Genomic DNA, 20,071 nt, shown 5'->3' with positions numbered 1-20,071 from the left:
TGACCCAGTATGGCCGTTCTTATATGAATTTTTCACTAAGCCCATACCAATATGATAACTAGAGGACACGTGCTTCTTTCAGAACAACGTTCACTTCCAGGCTGGCTCTCATTTACTTTGGTCTTGTTTCCATTGTTGGGTTTAGTGTGCGGGCGCTGGATGCAGGTTGTGACTGGTGATACGCAGATCAGACTAGGTGATCGGGCCTTAAACACTCGCTAGAGAAAACAAAATCCCCATCTTTGAGGATGGTGCCCAGGGAGGAAGGATGGTCTCAGAGCTGATGCACAGGGCTGGGTACTCGGAGAGCTCAAGTGAAATTCTGCCTCTGTGGAAATGAACAGCAAAACTCCCACTGGTGTCAGTGGGGCCAGGATCTCACCCCTCAGTCCTGTTCCTCATTCTACCATTGACTGTGAAAGTAAATTGTCTTCCCAGTCTGAGCTTCAGTTTCCCCATCCATAAAGTGGGCACAATAATATAACTTGAACCCATAACGGACAGGAGAAAATCCAGCCTGGCCTTAAGGGGAGACTCTGTAGAGCACAGACAGTGGTGAGACTTTACCGCCCAAACATTCTTTTGGTGTAGCGGTGCGAGACTCACTGCGGTGGCGCCTCCTGCTGGCCATTCTGGAATTAGCTCAAGTCCTTCCTCAGGGCTCCCTCCTCCGGTGGTGTCTCGCTTGCCGTTACTCCTGCTTTGCTGTCTCCACTGCCCTGGGACCCACGTCACTCCCCGGACCATGGCGTCCTCTTCTGGGCTGTGCCCTGCTCCGCTGTCTCCCTCCCTTTCCGGGGAACCGGTAGTCTATAGTCCAGCCACTCGCCTTGGTGGTCTGCTGCAGTCACCAGTCTAGTCCCTTGCTCCAGGGGCAAACTGCAGTCTGTGTTGGCCGCTTCCCTCAGGGCAAGTGGAGGCAGCCCTAGCGTCTTATTTGCCCTCCCTCCAGGGCCTCAGTCTGGCAGCAGTCAGCCGGAAGCTCCTTCTGCTCTGCTACCCAGCACTGCTCTAGTCATGGTGCTCCTAAGCAACCAATCCTTCTCCCTAGCAGGCCAGGGAGAGACTGCCCTCTGCTCTGTTGAGCCGCCCTTTATATATGACCCCTGCTGGCCCTGATTGGCTGCCGCAATAAGCCACCTCCCGATTGGCTCCCTCTGGCCTGCTTTAACCCTTCCTTTTCCTGGTGTGAGGCAACTGCCTCACTACAGTATACATTGTACAGCTGCAGTATGTCCAGAGTCTAAACGGCTTGCGTTCATTCGGCTGGAGGGAGGCTTGCTTTACATTAGAGAGCATGACAGAAACGTGCAGACCAAATTTGATAAGATTAAGGTCCAATTGTAACGTATTAGCATCCATTTTCCATAACGACCTAGGAATGCAATCTCGACGGTGAGATGGAAGTATCAGAATGTCATTTTAATGGACTCTGCAGCTGAGAAGTCACAAAATTATTCTGTTGAAATGGGACTTTAATAGACTTTCTCCCTTTCCCCGATACTCTCCACAAAGGCTTTTCTGCTGCAAAAGGTGCAGGAGTTTGTATGAAGATTGAGCTTTTGTGGGCAGCCTCGTTAACATGTAATTATGCTGTTGACTATTCAGTAAAAACCTGGCTCCAAGAAGTGCCCTTTTAGGAAAGGAGTTTTTTCTTAAAGATGAGAATTGAAATGTGGAACATTTGATACTTGAATGTCTCTCTGTTTGCTACTCCTTTACCATGCTAGCAACAACAAAAAAGAAAAGCGGATCATTGTTTTCTGTAAGGCCAGGTCATTCTAAGTTTTACTAGCTTGTTAATTTCAAGTTGTTAATTTAAAGTGATGCACCCTTCACATGCAGTGGTGAAGCCTAGAAATGCTCTTTGTTTGACTTTTGAGATAATTAGCTAATACAGGGAGATTAGGATCTCTGGAAAGGATACTGGGCGGGGGAGGTGGGGTGAAATGTACAATAAAAACAAAAATGTGGACATAAAATTGATGCAAATGGGAAAAGTAGAAAAGTCCCTGCAAAACACAGGAAATCAGTTTTAACTGCTTAATGATCTACTTTCAAATAGGCAGAGATCTCTGCTGGGCTGTTGAGTAGTGTTCTCATCTGGGAGTTTTTTGTCCTTCAGATATATTGTAGCAGGTCAGCACTGGTTGCTACCATTGGGTAAATGTTTTCTTTGTCATACTCTGATGCCACAAGAAGCACTAAGGTGAAAACTTTGGAAACAAAGTTGGAGCAGGTGTGTGAAAAAAACAATGTTTTTTTTTTGTCAGTTCGGTGCCTATTTTTATACCTTTAGGCATAAAAGAGGGTGTTTGATGGAGCTGGCAGGCATGCGTACGGATAGGTTTATTGCTTTTGTCACCACAGTGCTGCTTTCAGAGGTTCACCTATTGGGGGTGGCAGATGGGGTTCACAATACCAGCCTCTTTGACACTTTTCAGGTTTACCTGAGGTGTCTGGGGGGAATCGATCCCACCTCCTTGTAGCCTGAGGGAGTCTAGTCTGTGCCCATCGCAGGAAATTCTTAAAAAGCAATCCGCTGAAGGCAACACAAGCTCTCCACTCCCAGCTCCACATGCTCTGCTCTTTCCCTGTGTAGACCCCATCTCGTTACAGTTGAGTGCCCAGTCCCTTGTCTTCTGGACACCCGTAACATGCACTGAGCGGTGGCGTCTGTGGAAGCAGTGTGTCCAGTTCACTCGTTTCACCTCAGTTCAGCACAAGGCACTCAGACAAGCTTATCGGAAAACCAAATTGAAGTTTGTTTAACAAAGCTTGAGAAAAAGATTCAAATAAAAGCCAGTAAAAGGGGTAGGAAATAGAAGGTTACAGGTAAAAGAAAAACATAAAACTCAATCTATAGCCTATACTTATTAACAAGTTACTCTCTCGGCTAATATATTTCTGACCCAGTGGTCAGTCAGGCCATACGGTGCTTGTCCAGTCCAAAACCTGGGATCCACTTTTCATGATACATTGACTAGCAGAGTATCTCGTCCATAATGGATAACATCTTGTGCCCTTTCTTTTTCTCTTATACAGTCCCAGGCTTTTTGGCTGTTTTCATAATCAAAGTGTTTGATTAACTTCAGCTCAACCCTGAGGGTCCCCTATTCAGAATCATTTCTTAGGGTTCTCTTGTCTTTGTAAAAGCTCAGGCCTGCACCTGGTCCCGACTGTAAACCCAGGGCGGGGCTGGGTTGAAAGATTTGGATAGGTCTCACTCTTGAGTGAGTTAGCAGAGATCCCCCCTGTTTCCGGTGACTTCATCTCCAACAGGTTGCTTCATCTCCAACAGTTTTGGAACATAGAATATTCTGTTTTACATATCTATTAAAATATTCCCCATACAAACATCACACAATAACCATGGCAATCAGCTAGTTTTTAGCTTTCGGCAGAGACCATACTCTTGGCAATGTCATTTTTGTCATATATTCCCAGATTAAACATGCCAAACTTTCTTTAGAGAAAGGGGCGATGTTGATTCTTGAATTCCCATTGCTAGAAATACGACTATCAAGGGCTTCCTGGATTATCGGGGGGATGATCAGACACAGGTGTAATGTACCGCTGCTTGGGCATGTCTGTGGGTTTTGATGGGAGAGAGCAGCTTTAATTTCCTCCGGGGGAGAGTCACTGGCAGAGGCTGCAGCTGGGATGTGTTTAATTGGCTCAAACCGTAGCTGGCCACATCACCTTCCCAGTTGCCTGGCCTGCTGAGATAATTTCAAAATGCTTTGTTTTGAATTTTGACCTTTTAAAAACCTTTGTTGCAGTCTAACTAGGTTACATTTTGAAGCAGTCATTTTGAACTGGAAAATAGGAATTTTTCATTTCAAACATGTTTCATTTTGACAATTTCAAAACTTTTTCCTCAACTCTTTTTCGAGTTGGGAAATAGATTGAGACTGACACTGTTTCGCAGACAGTTTTGGTTTGGATGCATCAACGTTTGATGAAAAATGATTAGTCAAATAATTCCCAACCAACTCTCCTTTTGTGTCTACTGTTAGTGTGGTGGGATCTCCTTCCTAAGTAAACCTAGCCTTGATTTCCCTACCTAACCTGGACTTTCCATTGGCACAAAAGTTTTATGGGGATCTGGTTACATGAAAACAAATCCCTGCCCAAAATTGGAACAAAACATGATTATTTATTTATTTATTTAAAAATATATATAACTGCGGGTTTGGCCCTTGGAAACCAGTGGCAGGCGGGAATGATGCAGTAGCATTGATGCTTCATTGTTAACAATTCTGGAATGCCAAGAGCGGCAGGCACAGTCTCATGTAATCCAGTGTTTCTCAACCTTGTCGCAAGTGCAGGGCCAGTGTTAGGGGGTGGCAAACAGGGCAATTGCATGGGACCCCCCCCACAGCTTAACTACATGCTTCAGCCCTGGGTGGCGGGGCTCGGGCTTGGGCGTGAGTCCCGGGCGGCGGGGCTGAAGCCCCAGCTTAAGGAAGGAGGTTGCCATTTTTTTCATAAGTCCAAAGGGGGTCACCAGCTCACAAAGGTTAAACTGATGTAACCATTTCATTGGATGGTCTCACTCTGCCCAGGCATCAAAGGAACGGTGAGTTTGGACTGCCTTGTAAACTCCCCCGCAGTGAGCATTTCAGAGAGGAACAATGCAGCTGAATCAGAACTAAACCAAGGCCGTAGCAAGGTGCTTCGGGACACGGTGCTGTTAGGAGGTACCACCGCTCAGGCTGCTGTCGAGAACAGTGGGGAGATGGTGGGTGCTGAGCAGTTCTCAAAACTGGCTGGAGAGAGATTACTTCAAAGAACCAGACTGAGCCCAGGAGTAAATGGCTGCAATTCTGGAGAACATAGGATTTGAGCCTGCTTAGGCCAGGATTCAACTTGCTCCCAGAGGTTTGAAATGGAGCAGAATCAACTGGAGATGAAATCAAACCAAACCCAGTTTTGATCATCCCTGGATCTTGCAGAACTTCTGGTATCACCTAAATGAAGAGTCGACCCGTGTCACCAATTGTAATGAAATTCCCAAGTACACTCTTCTCCCACTCCCCCCCTTAGTATCGCCCTGCTCCCCCGACAGTTCTGACGTTTACCTTGTACAAGTAAATGCACTTTAGTATTCTCTGGACAGTCCTCATTGCAGAGGTACCTGATGGGTGGAGCTCGGCTCTGGGCTGTGCATGCTTTCCCTGCGTGAACACATCTCTGCTAAATGCGTGAAGCAAAACTGGCTGCTGCTCTCGCACATCTGTTTGAATACTCCCTTTACAATGACAAGTGCCTTTGCCTTGTCTTCTTCCACAGAATACAGCATTGTCCTTGTTATTTGTAGCTTATTATGTAATTAGACAAGATAGACAGAAGATGAAAGAAAAGTAGCCATAGTATCCCCATTTTTTACAGGTGGGGAAACTGAGGCACGGAGCGATGAAGTGACTTGCCCAGGGGAACACGGGGAGACTGTGTCAGATCTGGGAACTGAACCCATTTCTCTTGAGTCCCAGACCACTGACTTAACCGGAAGACTATTTTTCCTCCCCTCAATGGCTGGCTTTCTTAGAAGTCTCTGGAAAGTAAATCTTTCCGGCATTGGCTTAAGTGTGAGGGGCCATCAAAAACATTAGCATAGCATAAAACATCCTAGGTTCTTATCAGATGCCTGGTAGAAGATGCTGACATAGCCTGCACTTACCTTTTCCCCCCACTAGCCCTAGCACATAACACTTGCCAAATACTTGAGCTCCTTGACTTGAGGACCAGGAGAAAGGTGTGTGTGTGTGTGGGGGGGGGGAGTGGGGTGTCGCCCTATTGCAGGATGTGGAGTTGACTCCTGGTACACTAGACTCGCTCAGCAGCACTTTTGCCTCCTTTGTCTCCAACGTACCAGTGTTTCAGCAGGATGCGTTGATACCCACTCAAAGCTGGAGTTGGCTGGAGGACAAGAAGTAAATTTTACAGCAGCTTTCGAGGTTTCGAAATTTGTTTTTGTTCCGCATTGGAACAAACTCGAAACCTTTCGATTATCTTCATGGAACTGAATTGTGTTGAAATAGCCAGTTTTGGCTCAAAAAGGTCAGGTTTTCGATTCGGGTGGGTTTCTCTCTGGAAGTGACTGAAGAGCCCACCTCGGAATACAGAAACCTTCCCACTGAAAACATTGTCAGAACCAATAGGTCTCCAAAACTCGGCGGCTTCAACAAAACTGCATTTTTCCACACACCCTCCTCCCCCAAAAAAAATCTTGTCAAAAAAGTTGCGACTCTAGTCACAACAAAAAATTCAGCTAGGTTCCCATGTCCTGGAACCAAGCCTCAGAGAACTGGGAAGAGAAGCCAGCCTCCCATCCTACAAAGGACGTCCCATTTAAATGTGGGACCACAGGAATGTACCTATGCTGACCTCCATTATAAAAATTAAATAAAATTGTATTCTACTGTAACTCTCTGACTCACTCCAGTTTAGGGAGTGACTGAAGAAGCAGTGTGGTTCAGTGGTTAGAGCATGGTTCTGGGATTACAAAATTTTGGGTGCTGTTTTTGGCTCTGTCGCTGACCTGATTTGTAACCTTAGGCCAGTCACATTACTTCTCTCTACCTCAGTTTTCCCCATACATAAAACGACAATAATGCTGCTTACCTCCTTTTAAAATGCTTTAACACATATTACATATTGCAACATTTCTTTTTTATAAGGGTAAAGCCAGCCTTGTTTTTCCACATACTTTTAAAGACCTTTTGGAGCATGATTTTTTTCGTCTCTTTGACCTTCAAAGAAGTATTGGGTTGCGAAGGGCAGCAGTTGCCAGTTTCTGTATAAAACACCCCATTAGTCAAAACCCCCTTTGGAAGTGCCACTGAATAATATATCCATTCCTGTGAGCGGCCGCTGACCGAAATCTTGCTTTAGTTGCTTGGGTGGAGGTTTGACTCCAGTGAGGTTCTATCTGTTAGCAAAATGGATTTTGAAGATGTGCAGTCTGTCAAGGTCCCGCCCACATCCCCAAAAGCCATTTGTGTTCAAGTTTGCCACCAGGCGGTTTTTATCGTACTAGCTGATCATTTCAGGAGGTTAGGCGGTCAGCAATGAAGAGCTTATCAACCATTTTAAGAATGGATGGGCTGTCTATTCATGTACCCATGATCTAGGGTATCAGTTTGTCAGACGGTTCTAAAAGTTGCTGCACATGGGGTGCTGTGTGTCACAATAAGACAAGTGTTTTCTTAGGATGAGCAGTTTTTCTGTTTTAGTCTTTTTGAAGTGCAGGTGTTTTAGAATAAGATCGTAAGAGTCATAGGCAGCCGCTTCCTATCTGTTTTATTTGTACTAGGGGAGTGTAATTTAATCCAAAGGACACTTATATTGAATATCTGGAATATCTTTTACTGGGTGGGACACTCATAGTGTCTAGGGAAGAGTCCTGGCCCTGGAATCTACCGGAACAACTGTCTGGAAATTGGACTTGATGCTGTTTTGTACTTGCAGCATCTTCCATCTGCAAATCTCGAAGTGCTTTTATTGGAACATTAAGGAATTAAGCTTCCCAGTGCTTCTAGCCTCTCTGTCCTTGAGTTTGATACTGTGTTTGTCATTGCAAGCTGTTGGACTGGTTCAAGAGAAGCAAAACACAGGCAATCAGGAGGGAGGTTCCTGAGACAAGAAGTAACGAAATTTCCCCAGCCCAGTGTCCTAAGGCCTTTGTGTCTCCTCCACATCTGTGTCTTAAGCAGTTGACAAATATTCCTTCCCTTGGGCACCTGGGAAAGGGGAAACTGAGCTAAAGTTAACCCTTTGTTCACTGGGGTTAACCTGAGCCCAGGTGCCATCTGCTCATGTGTACTGTTAACAAAAATGCACCCTATTGTAGTACATGTGGTGCTGTTTGGACTGGAAAAATAGTCAACACGATTTTGTTAGCGTTTTTCTGCACAGCAGAGCAAAGGGTTACTCAAAGCTCCACGTATCTGTATGCGATTTACCACCATGCACAATCTCGCTGCCATCAGAACATTATATAAATTGCCTCTTTGAATAGTAAGATTTTCATTAAAGTCTCATTCAGCTTGGATAAAGGACAGTTCAAGCACATTTCTTAAGTCTTGATTTCGTTAGCACAGTACTGCAGTTCATCAAAACTCATAAATATTTATCTTTAAACATTCTTTGCACAATTTCAAAAACATTTGCCATATTTTAACAGGAGGTTTCATGTTGTTTATTGTGCAATAACCTTTTCTTTCCATAGATGCACTGACAAATCTCTCTGATGGCTGTAATGAATGGGAAGACATGTTCTCTTCCAGACATTTCATAAAACCTGGCATCTCATTTTTGCAGAAGCACTCCCAAAGGGGGAGTGACACACAGGGATTCCCCTAGCGCATGTCATGAGTCAAAAGGGTTTGCAGTATTGCCAACCACAGCCACATAAAAATCATGAATCAGGAGCCAAAAAATCATGAGATTTTTTTTTTAATAAATAAATTTTTATGGGGGGTTTTTTTTTTGGTTATTTTATTTGCCTTCTGGCTTCTGAGCCTTTAGAGGTGCCCTTGTTTCATGTTTGCAGGCTTTTCTCCGCAGCCACGAGGCTTGGAAACTTACTTTTTTATTTTCATGAAGCTGAGATTTCCACCTAATCACATGACTCCGGACACTGAGGATTTATGAAACACATCGAATATTGTGAGATTCGTGATAAAATCATGAGTTGGCCACACTGGGCTTGCTAACCATTGATAAATTAGGGAAGCCCCCAGGACGGATGCAGGACCTTTCCTTGGGCATTAGGGACCAGCAGGGAGAAACTGGTGGCCTGAAGAACTATTTACAGAGACATGAAAATAGCAATGGGAGAATATACAAAATGTGAGACGTTAATTTGGGTTAAGAATCCAGACCTTCCTTCTTGGGTACACTACAGCAGTGGCTATTCTGGAAAAACGGGAGTAAATTCCAATATGTAGAGGGGCTTTACTGTAAATGAAACTCAAGCCCCCGACATTCGGGATGTTTATTTCAACTTCTCTTGCAATATTCCTGATATTTTCTGCTGTTGACCAGGTTAAAAATAAAATGGAAACAGCCTTTCTCCTTCACTTCTACTCTCAGCAGAACTCAGAAGGAACAGAGGCACCGGAAAAGTGGGGTAAAGGTGCTTGAAAAGAGATCCATCTATTATATGTATGGATAGCTATAACTTGAGATGTAAATACATTTATACGTTAACCAGACTTTTATTAATATCAAATGTTTGGTAGTTAAGCAAAGTTTTTGAAAACTTTTGGATTTCACTCCAAATAGGCTGCTCACTTTAACAGATAGATACTTTTGTTTTAAAACATAGATTTTTGGGGGGCCACTGAGTATTTCACATTGTTATAACAACCGTTTTTGGGGTTTTTTTGTTTTTCACATTATGAAACAGATTCCCTGATTTAAAAAAAAACTCAACATGTTATTGAAAAGTGGGGAAGACTGATCACAAATCGTTCGATGGAAAGTTGTTTGGTGGAGGGGGGCTGGTCACTTTTTATTTTAAATTATTTGCCCCCCTCTCTTCTTTGTTTTCCTGTCTTAGGTGGCCTATTGATTCCAAGCACCGAGTCCATCCTGAATGAAGTCCTCTCCAGAAGTCCTGAACCGGGTATTTATTTCTTTCATTTTATTTACATTCAAATGCCAGGCCTGATTCTGCTTTCACTTACCCCAGTATATCTTCATCAAATTCAGCGGCGTTACTCGTGGCTTAGAGAACCCATCCAATCATTGGAAGGATTCCTGTTGACTTCAATGGACGTTGTATTTCTGGTGTATGTGAGGTGCATGGAGCCCATTGGTTTTATCCCAATTCTTTATCTGCAATAAAGTGGCCAGTGTATCTGTCTTCCTAGCTGACAATTGCAGGTGTTCAATTGTTCTATAAACTGTATTGGTATACTAAAGAGCAAGGGCGGCTCTATGTATTTTGCTGCCCCAAGCACGGCAGTCAGGCGGCTTTTGGCAGTGTGCCTGCGGGAGGTCTGCCGGTCCTGTGCCTTTGGCTTACCTGCCGCCAAAGCTGCGGGACCGGCGGACCGCCGTCGAAGGCAGCCTGACTGCTGCCCTCACGGCTTGCCACCCCAGGCACGCGCTTGGTGCGCTGATGCCTGGAGCCGCCCCTGCTAAAGAGACACATCACCCAAACCTATGTGTGTTATATTTTGCTTTTTATTGTGTTAATTAAGCAGGAACCCTTTTATTATTAAACAGTTTGTTTCAATTTGTCATTGTGGCAGGTGGGTACTGCAGGCATCCCCACCTTACTCTGTAAGTATTGGCCACCTGCTTGGAGCAGGGTGGCCTATGCCATCAGCTCGGCGTCATTTTGTTATTCAGTTGTTGAGAGACTAGCAACTCATGATTTGGCTGTCTGAGCCTTTGCATAAAGAAACAAAATCTCAAATGCAAACACTTCCTTGTAGTGCTTGAGGGCAAGGCTCTGACCTACCCTTGGGGTTCTGTGCTAGCACTGACAAACTTCTCTGCTCCAGTCTTCCCCAGCTCTGCCCCTGGGGAGATGCAAGTGAGCCTTCTTAACTGGCCTGCTGGCTCTTGATTGGTCAGTGTTTCCTTCAGGCCCTTCTATGCCCCTGGAGGACTGTCTTGTTGGCAATCTGGTCTGAGCAGGTTTTCTTTGAGCATAAGGTGTCGGGGCACCAGGGCCTCCAGCAGGAGGCAGGAAGGCCTGACAGACCCTCTCATGGTCATGATTCAAAGTAAAATTGCCATGGAGTTGCTTTTTAATTGGTGCAGTAGAAATTGCTCGTTTTATTTTCCTTTGTGATATTAATTGATAAATGCTAGTTTTAAAATAATTTTAGTGAGTGATACAATGTTTCATTCTTCAGCTCTCATATAGTATTTCATCTATAGGCCTCAAAGCAATTTACAAAAGAAGGTGAGTATAATTAACCCTCTTTTCAGATAGGGAAATTGAGGCACAGAGGTGAAGTGAGTTACAGGAGATCGCACGGCAGGTCAGTGTCTGAACCAGACCCTCCTGTTCCCTGTTCAGTGCTCTGCCCCCTGTACCACAGGCCAATAATTGACTGCCCTTGAATGGTGCTGACTATACCAGAAATAATCAAGTAGAATACACCTGCAGTGTTGCTGAATGGACCAGGGATAAACTAACTTTCACTGCAATGGAAAGGAGCAGCAGGGTGTGTGCAGTTGAGAGCTAGATTGTCGTCATGGAAAATGCCAAAGGGATGTGGCCTCTGAGCAAATCAAGCGCCCCCGTCCATCCATTCAGGAGACAAGAACAACAGTGTTAATTAATTTATTCAATGTCAATGAGATGTGATGAATGTGGGACAGGCCTCGGGGTGTCTCCAGAAAGGAATCCTTATTTCCTTATTAACAAGGGTGTCCTTAGAATCTTCTTGTTAGTTTCCAGCACCGTCATATGCCCTAACAGGGGAGCCAGCTGTCTGGTCAGCAAGGCACCAGTCGGTTCCCCTGGAGCAGGCTGATTGGGGATAGGCAGCTAATTAGCCATTCAGGCTGGGGGGGCTGATGAACCAATTAGCATCAGCTAAGGGGTGTAAAAGAAGAAACAGGAAGGCAAGGGGGAAGAGTGGACCTGGGCTAGCTGAGCTCAGTGTGCGCTGCGATCTCAAGGAAGGGAGACCTCTGTTTCTCTCTGGCCCGGTGGGAAAGGGCTAAAGCAGTGTTTCTCAAACTATTGTACTGGTGACCCCTTTCACATAGCAAGCCACTGAGTGCGACCCCCTCCCCATATAAATTAAAAACACTTGTTTATATATTTACCACCGTTATCAATGCTGGAGGCAAAGCGGGGTTTGGGGTGGAGGCTGACAGCTTGCGACCCCCCCATGTAATAACCTCACAACCCCCTGAAGGGTCCCGACCCCCAGTTTGAGAACCCCTGGGCTAAAGGGCAAGAAACACTGTAAATACCTTTGCTACACAAGCCTGTATTGGTGCGGGCGATGGCAATTTCATGTCAGGGGCGCTGGAGCAATGTGTAGAGTGGGGGGGCTGAGAGCCATTGAACCAACCTGTAAACCCTGTTTATGATGGAAACCACTTCAAGCCGGGGGGTGCTGCAGCCCCCCTAGTTCCAGCACCTATGTTTCATGGGAGTGTATTTATATTCCCACTTGCTGGAGAGTCTGAGAGGTGTCTGGGGCATCAGAGGGTGGCGATGGAGGTGCCCGGTTACAGGGCCATATAACCCCCTCAGTCCCTGTCTGCTAATTTTGGTCCACTTCTTGCAAGCTGCTGTGCAGGGATGGCGTCTTGTGCCTGTGCAGAGCCCCATAGACTTCCCAGATGCTTCTTATCATAAATCTAATGTGTGGAAGAGGAAAAGCCCTGCACGTGTCTCGAGAAATCCTACATTTCTAAAGTACTTGAAATCTTGTCAATTCTTGTCATCCCAATCCTCAGTCTCCTTTCATCACGTTGAAGTGAGGGCTGTATCACGTTCTCAAGTGACCGCAGAGACCCTGGGAGGTGTGTGAAGTTCTGGTTGTGCAGTTAAGCCATACTGAAGTACTTCACCTACGCATGTGATAGTTTTCATGTGTCCCTTCCTGGTGTTATTTATTACTGTACATTATTTATAACCCCGTTAACATAGAAATAAGTAGAGCTGCAAGAATAAAGCAACAAGAAAAAATCATCTGGGTAAAATTCGCCCCTTTGCAGAGGGCCAGCATAAGAGCTATGCGTCTCTTTAATGTGGGACATATGTGGTGCACAAGCACTGAGCCATCCATTTGCATAAGAGTCAATGTCACGCTTAGTGAATATTCTTCCACATAGAAACCGCTGATCTGCTTTCCTGGTATTTGTGACTCTCTTTTCTATGCTTATTCCCCAATCGATTCAGATGAACAAGATTGCATTGGCAGGAACATTTATGGGAAAGCAAAAGTACAGCGTGTACTTGTGCGAATAAATATTCACAAGAGGATTTACATCGAAAGTGCTCGCACGGCCATTTTGGAATGCTCTTCTTATAACTCACCAGATAGATGTGTTGAATGTTTACGAATGTTTGTGGGCAACTAGCAAACAGAAAAAGTTGGGGAGACTCCTAACTGAGCAAGCTTTGATCACCACGGCTGCGACAGAAATGAAAGTATGTGGCTCGGGTGAGTAACTGGCTGCCATGAATAACAGAGACTTGTAGCAACTAGTTTGTGTTTGTAACAACCACAATAGCTTTACATTTTTGTATGTAAACTTCTGTTAAAGCAAATGAGTGGGGAATCATTTCCTCTTTGACTTACATTTCATGGCTTTGGTCTATGGCTCTGCTTCCCCATCACAACAATCTAGGGCAGGGTAAGGAGGGCAGCTGCTGTCAACAGTTGTTGCTAGAGAAACACAGGAGCCTCAAATTGGGACTTGACAGGTTTAAAAAAGAGTTTTCCAATTCACGATGATTGGGTGAGCTAAATTGGGAGTGCAAAACATGTGCAGTTTACATGCTGTGGCAGACGGAGTGTGTCACAGGTAAAGCAGCCAACAGGAGGATGTACCTTTTGGGAGCCAAGTCTGGTTAGATTTTTCCTGGCAAAACTAACAAGTTACTACTCAACTCAGTGAAGTTAGGTGGATTGTTGCAACTCAGATCATAATCTGGCCCTATATTTATTTTCTCTCTGTGTGTCCCTGCTTTGCATTACACCTTCCCGTTAGTCGTTTTTCTTGCTACATCCCTCCTTCCACCCCTTCTGCACTAACTTTTCACACCCACTGGATGTTAAATCAGGACAAAGTATGCTACTTACTACCGATACCTTTTTTCTCACCAGTTTACAAATTCATCCCTGGTATCATTCCAAGGCCCCCGATTTGTAACATTTATATCTGTGTTGAATTTGACCAGAGAGGCTTAGATCAGTTTGGTTAAGAGTCAAATAAGTATTCAAATGTTAGGTTTCTTATCCAGACAGAATCAAATCTTTGAACCTTTTGAAATTCTCAGCACCACATGTATAACCATGCATGGCTGATTCCTGTAGCAAAATATGGGTTGTAATGCAGAGTTCATTTTCTGTCTAAATGCAAGTCAGCTGCAATGCAGTAATCTTGAAAATGATAATATTGATAATTGTGGTGAAATAAACGGCCTGACTGCAAATGGAAATCAGACTGGGAATTGTGATCACTGGAGTGGAGAATAGTTTAAGATATGAAAATGCTGAATTAATTGGCAGCTCTGATTCTAGCAACATAATTAGTTTACCCAGAGAAGGTCTAATTATTTGGGGCTAGCACAAGTATTTTCCCTTGTAGTGCATGATTAATTTGTGTGTGTTATCCGCTCGGCTACAGCACACTGCCCTCTGGTGTCCAGACAAGAGATGATGATGAGAGATAATAGAATCCTTTTATGTGGTAGAAGCAGTTTTGGAAAGTCAGCAACTGTTTTTGTAAACAAGACGGACCTGTTACTATGAACCACATGCTGCTTTAAGCTTTTTTCCAGTCTTTAATAAAGTGTAATCACTCTATTTAGTATGTGAAAGTATCTACATTTGTGGCCCAATGTTGAAATACAAACAGATTCTGTCACAACAACAGCAGCTGTACTGCATGGCTCAGGATAGATGCCTTGTTTGGGGATAGCAACTGGGTATATTATAGAGGGGATGCATGTCATTTGTAGAGGCGTGGAATAGAGGAACAGTAAGTTTGATAAAGAGATTCACCATTTGCCTACCTCTAGTTATATTAACCCTTTGGAGTTTCGTCTATCCATATGTAAGTCTTTGGAGAGTCTCTCATATGAAATCTCAATTATTTCCAGATCTATAGATATAATGCTACTCTTCCTCATAAGCATCAGTTTTGCTGACAGTGTCTGGAAATTGCCTCTGTCATCAAAGTTTTCACAGTGCAAATGGAAAGAAGCCAAATACTTCAATAGAATGAACTAGGGGGAAAACACTGATTTTTTTTAAAATTTCCTTTCTTTTTCATGGTTGTTCGTTGAATATATTTAATGCATTATCTTTAGTCCATCAAAGTACATTTTTAATAAAAGCTTTACATTTCTTCCTGTATCTGACCATGTAATGATGGTTCAGGATGGCGTATCCTAATTTCATGGCTACAAGCTGTGGTGAAGGTGCAACCCATGGTGTTTAAAGTGAAAGGAAAGGTTAAGAAGGAGAAGGCAGTTTGAGAATAGTGCCAGCTATTTGATCCACAATGGAAAAAATATTTAAGAAATAAACGAGTATATTTTATATTGCTGACTTCTTCTTGTAAATATGTGTTGCATTGCAGTAATCAGGGCCGGCGCTAACTTTTTTGCCGCCCCAAGCAAAAAAAAAAGAGCGCCGCCCCGGCGAAACACCCACCCGATTGCCGAAACACCCCCCCAGTGCCGCCCCGCTCTGCCGTAACACCCCCCCAGTGCTGCCCCGCTCTGCCGTAACACCCCCCCGAGCACCGCCCTGCTGTAACACCCCCCCCGAGTGCTGCACCATCGAAACAACCCCCTGAGCGCCGCGCCGCTGAAACACCCCCCCGAGTGCCGCCCCACCGAAACATCCCCCCGAGCGCCAAAACACCCCCCGCATTGCAGCCCCGCCGAAACACCCCCCCAAGTGTCATGCCACTGAAACACGCCCCCCCGAGTGCCGTGCCGCCAAAACACCCCTCCCCGAGCGCCGAGCCGCCGGAAAATAGTGGTAAATAGTGCTGTGTTTAACTATATCACAGAATAAGGAGGGTCTTGTGGTTAAGGCACTGGACTGGTAATCAGGAGATCTTGGTTGAATTCCTTGTTCTATCACAGGCTCCCTGCGTGACCCTGGGCAAATCATTGAATCTGTTTGTGCCCAGTTCCCCATCAGTAAAATGGGGATAACACTTCTCACCTTGCAAGGGAATTTAAAGATAAATGCATTAATGTGCAAAATGCTCGCATACCTCAGCAATGGGGTCTGCAACTAAGGGTCTATCTCCGCTGCCGTTAAAAACCCATGGCTGGCCCAAGTCGGCTGACTCGCGCTAAGGTTGCAGTGTGGGTGTTTGGGCTCAGGCTGGAGCCTGGGCTCTGGGACCCCACAAGCGGGAGAGGGGTCCTAGAGCTTGGGCTCCAGCTCGAATGTCTACATCACAATTAAACAGCCCTTCAGCCCAAGCCCCGTGAGCCCAAGTTAGTTGACTCAGGCCAGCCGCGGGTGTTTCATTGGAGTGTTGACATACCAGGAACAGACAAATATTTTCTAAGCTTTCCCTGGCACTGAGATTGCTGTTGATCCATGATTTCATATTTGCGTAACAAAGACTCTTAGCCGCTATTCTTAAAAAAACAAAACAACCCAACCAAATAACCTATGTACATGTGTCTGTCATGTCCTCTTTATATCTTCTGCTAAGTACAATGGATGATCTTCCCAGTCAGTATGAAACATCCGAAATATTCCATTGTGTGCTGGTTGGAAGAAATATAGTTGGGAAAAGCTTTGGAAAAGTAACCAACCAGCCGCTAATCTGTGACATTTTCAGCACTCAATTGTAAAGATGTACAGTACGGTAATTTATTCCAGGAGCCCAGTGAAGATCAGCTATCTGATGAGTTTGCTGATTTTATAACTAGCAAAGAGCAAATTTCTGGATGCTTGTCTGACTCAAACTTGGCTTTGGTATCTCCATCACTGGCTATAAATTAACAGATAGATTGGAAGGATAGTTGAGTTTTGTAGTGCTATTTGGAAGAAAATGCTACCTATCTTTATTTTTAAAAAATGCCAACACACATGGATTAGAAATATCATAGTAGACTTTGGCTCGTCGGATTATGAAAGTTCCTATACATCAATTCATTTTGGGCAAATTGTGTCAGAGTTGGGTGTGCTTTGGTTACGCCTCAGTGCAATGTACATACATCAGTGTTAGACTGTTGTGTAATGCCATGAAGGTATAGTCTACTGGGTGGGCTTTCCTTTGTGAACATTGTTGGAAATAATTACTCAAGGAGTAGGACTCAGATACCTTCCATGAGAATAATCTTGTTTTGCTGACCCCGTCCAAGATCGGCTGCTATGAAAGGAGGAGAGAGGATTCCTGTGTTTTTGGAATGCATTAAGGCCATGTATATCTGACTGGATTTATTTAAGCTTCTATGTGTTGGAAGAATGTATGTAAAGTAAAATAAACATTGACTTGGGCATTTTGCAGAGCTCGGTGCTATTTGCCTGATTTTTTTGGGAAGGGTGATGCCTTTGGACGGGGGATTATAATAAGCGGTCTGGTTCCCTTTGAGTTTACTCCAGTTGCTGAGATTGATGTCCAGAGAGAATGTGGTGAGTTCAACCCAAGAAAAGTGTAAATTAACTGGAATTGTACCTAGCTTCAGGCCTAGTTCACATGGGTGAACCTCTGTACCCAGGCCGAGTCCCAATGGAGCTCTGTGGGAGCGAGGGTCTGCCTATAGTGATTTCATTGCAGGACTGGGGCTATCAACTGCATCAACTTTGTTCACTCCCATTTTACCTATAATAGACCTGTTGGCACAAACCAGGGCTCCTGATCTAACTTGTTATGTTGGAGGGTGTTGGCAGCTGTGATTAAGTGTATCTTCGATTTATGCACAATCACAGACCTCTCTGAAGCTGGTGGGAATGCTGGCTACCCTTGATTCTGGCTAAGTAGAAGAAGCAATTAAGCTCCTTTTATGGAATAAGATAGCAGAAACCATGGAAGCCACCACCCACGGCACTGGCCACATGAAAGGCCTGAGGAAGAACTAACTCAAGGAGAATAAGAAGGGTTTTCCTGGGAACTGTTTGCAAATACAGGGACTGGGACATTGATAGGATTGCAGCTGTGTGTCAGAAGCAGAAAACGGCCAGAAAAGTGAGGAGAAAGCCATAGAAGCACTGGTGGCATGGCCCTGAGAGAAAGCCAAGCGAGAGAAATTCTTTTGGGCAGAGTGCTGCCTGGAAAGGCTGGCTTGGAATTGTGAGCAGTGAAACTGCCTGCTGCTGTTTGTCCCTGCTGTGCTCAGGGAAACAGGAGGTTGTGTTCATTCTTTGTAAATAAACAGGATTGCACCAAGCAAATATCAGACTCATGTGAAAAGGCTTTGAATATAGCCTAACTGCTGGGGCTAAGAAGGGCAATAGTTTATCTCTGGTACTTATTCCTATAATGTGTCTGAGTGCCTCAAACACCCCTGCAGTCTCATTTTCCCTTCCCTACAGAGGGGAGCTGAGATACAAAGAGACTAAGTAACTTACCCAAGGTCAGACAGGAAATCTGTTGCAGAGCAGGGAACTGAACCTGGATATCCTGAGTTCCAGGCTAGCATCCTAACCATGGAGCTGTCCTTCCTCTTTCTCACAACAAACTAGTGTGCAAAACCTAGCCCTTGTGATCAGCTATGAGTATCCGGTGTGGCAGCATGCACAGGAGGAAAGACGCATTGACTAAATGGGCATAGGCGCCGACTTCTACTGGCACCGGTGGGTGCTCCATCCCCCCCGTCCCCGTCCCGACTCCATCCCTGCCACACCCCCTCCCGCCCCCATTCCAACCCCTTCCCCAAAATCCCTGCCCCAACTCTGCCCCCTCCCTGCCCCTTTTTGACTCCTTCCCCAAATCCCTGCCCTGGCCCTGCCTCTTCCCTTGAGCACACCACGTTCCGCTCCTCCCTCTCCCTCCCAGAGCTTGCCACAGCTGTTTGGCGGTGGCAAGCGCTGGGAAGTAGGCGGAGGAGTGGGGACGCAGCGCGCTCAGGGGAGAGGCAGAGGAGGAGGTGAGGTGGGGGTGCTGGGAGCTTGGTTGCCGGTGGGTGCAGAGCACCCACTAATTTTTCCCAGCCCTGGAGCACCCACAGAGTCAGTGCCTATGTAAAGGCCTATTTGGGGCCTGTCCTTTTTAATGTTGATTTTGCTGGTATGTGGCAGTGGCTGCTGGATGGATGCTCGTTTCTCTGGGTTTCCTGTCTCTTGTGGATTAAATGAAGAAATTTAATGTCCCATAGGACATAGTTTTTGTGTTTAAATGCAGTAAAGGCAATGCCATATTAACATAATCAGATTTTAACAAATGAGCGCACATGCAGCATAAAGACGCTTCACTGCAATATCGTTTTAATTATTAAAAAAAAAATTACATTTTACAAATTATGATGAATTGAATTTTATTGCAGTTCATGTGAGGACTTATTTAATAGTAAATTACATTCGACACTAACAAAATCCTTTCCCCCTCTAAGGTTTATTTGAAGCTTGTTGAACTTTAACTGGAAAAATGAGCTGTGAATTGACTTGGAGGCTTGCAGAGGCAGTCCAAATGGTGGTTTGTATATACGGTTTAGATTAGCCCAGTTTAATTCCAGATTGCATGCATACATTTCTAACATCTGTGAAATCAAAACCAGACACTTCTGCTTTATTAAAATAGAGCTTCTCGTGTGCCCCCACCCCCCTAGTTAATTTGTTAGGATTCAAATACTGAATTGTGCCTCTTTTGTTTTGGAGCAAATGTCTCTTTCTTTCCCCCCCTTTATCGGTTCATTCTAGTTGATAATCTCTGGGCTCTGACAACTCAGACCTACCTCCTGAGCCGCCTATCAAGTCCTACAGTGGAGAGGGTGGCGTCTGTGATAAGGCTGCTGTGTGTCAGCCAAGAACTAGAACGAAACCACGTGGAAGCATTACACATCACCCTCATGCGAGTTGACTCACTACTAGTGTGCAGCACATTCCAGCTGGCCAGCAGTGACTTTCCTCTTTCTCTCTCCTGCATCTCCCCATTCCCCTGAGCTAGCCATTTGTCCCCAAAATCTGTCTTTTTTTTTAAATTTCTCGTTCCTCCTCTTTTTTTTTTTTTTTTTTTTAGCATGGCTGTTCAATTTCATTTGTGACTGGCATTGACCTTTGATTTGTCTGGGGGAGGGGGGACCCCACCTGCATTTAATAAAGAGGTGAAACCTGCCTTGGTTCGGTCTGACAGGACCACGTTATCAATTGTTTCAAGGAGGTGGCGTTTGAAAAAAGAGGGCACTGAGACTTGGGGGTTTGGTGGGGTAGATACTTTGTAG

Source organism: Malaclemys terrapin, chromosome 14 (genome assembly GCF_027887155.1).
Source record: "Malaclemys terrapin pileata isolate rMalTer1 chromosome 14, rMalTer1.hap1, whole genome shotgun sequence".
Lineage (NCBI taxonomy): Eukaryota > Metazoa > Chordata > Testudines > Emydidae > Malaclemys > Malaclemys terrapin.
The sequence above is the reverse complement of the archived record's forward strand: the minus strand, read 5'-3'. Positions refer to the sequence as shown.